A 1386-nucleotide genomic window follows, 5' to 3' on the forward strand; every position below is an offset into this window, starting at 1 on the left:
CGTCCATCTCTGCATCCCGTCATCTCTGCATCCCGCCCCATCTCTGCATCCCGCCCCATCTCTGCATCCCGCCATCTCTGCATCCCGTCATCTCTGCATCCCGTCATGTCTGCATCCCGTCATCTCTACATCCGCCCATCTCTGCATCCCGTCATCTCAGCATCCCGTCATCTCTGCATCCGTCCATCTCTGCATCCGTCCCATCTCTGCATCCATCCGTCCATCTCTGCATCCCGCCATCTCTGCATCCGCCCATCTCTGCATCCGTCATCTCTGCATCCCACCCATCTCTGCATCCGCCATCTCTGCATCCGTCATCTCTGCATCCCACCCATCTCTGCATCCGTCATCTGAGCATCCCGTCCATCTCTGCATCCCGGCCATCTCTGCATCCCGTCATCTCTGCATCCCGGCCATCTCTGCATCCCGTCATCTCTGCATCTGTCATCTGAGCATCCCGTCCATCTCTGCATCCCGTCATCTCTGCATCCACCCATCTCTGCATCCGCCCATCTCTGCATCCCGTCATCTCTGCATCCCGTCATCTCTGCATCCCGTCATCTGAGCATCCCGTCATCTGAGCATCCCGCCCATCTCTGCATCCCATCATCTCTGCATCCCGCCCATCTCTGCATCCCGTCATCTGAGCATCCCGTCATCTCTGCATCCCGCCCATCTCTGCATCCCGTCATCTCTGCATCCCGTCATCTCTGCATCCCGTCATCTCTGCATCCGCCCATCTCTGCATCCCGTCATCTCAGCATCCCGTCATCTCTGCATCCGCCCATCTCTGCATCCCGTCATCTCTGCATCCCGCCCATCTCTGCATCCCGTCATCTCTGCATCCCGTCATCTCTGCATCCGCCCATCTCTGCATCCCGTCATCTCTGCATCCGCCCATCTCTACATCCGCCCATCTCTGCATCCCGCCCCATCTCTGCATCCTGTCATCTCTGCATCCCGCCCATCTCTGCATCCGTCATCTCTGCATCCGCCCATCTCTGCATCCCGCCCATCTCTGCATCCCGTCATCTCTGCATCCCGTCATCTCTGCATCCCGTCATCTCTGCATCCGTCCATCTCTGCATCCCGCCCATCTCTACATCCGCCCATCTCTGCATCCCGCCCCATCTCTGCATCCCGTCATCTCTGCATCCGCCCATCTCTGCATCCGCCCATCTCTGCATCCCGCCCCATCTCTGCATCCCGCCATCTCTGCATCCGTCCATCTCTGCATCCCGCCCCATCTCTGCATCCGTCATCTCTGCATCCCGTCATCTCTGCATCCCGTCATCTCTGCATCCCGTCATCTCTGCATCCCGTCATCTCTGCATCCCGTCATCTCTGCATCCCGGTCCATCTCTGCATCCCGTCATCTCTGCATCC

The sequence above is a fragment of the Elephantulus edwardii genome, unplaced genomic scaffold (assembly GCF_000299155.1).
Source record: "Elephantulus edwardii isolate Elephantulus edwardi_28Jun2011 unplaced genomic scaffold, EleEdw1.0 scaffold00129, whole genome shotgun sequence".
Classification (NCBI taxonomy): domain Eukaryota; kingdom Metazoa; phylum Chordata; class Mammalia; order Macroscelidea; family Macroscelididae; genus Elephantulus; species Elephantulus edwardii.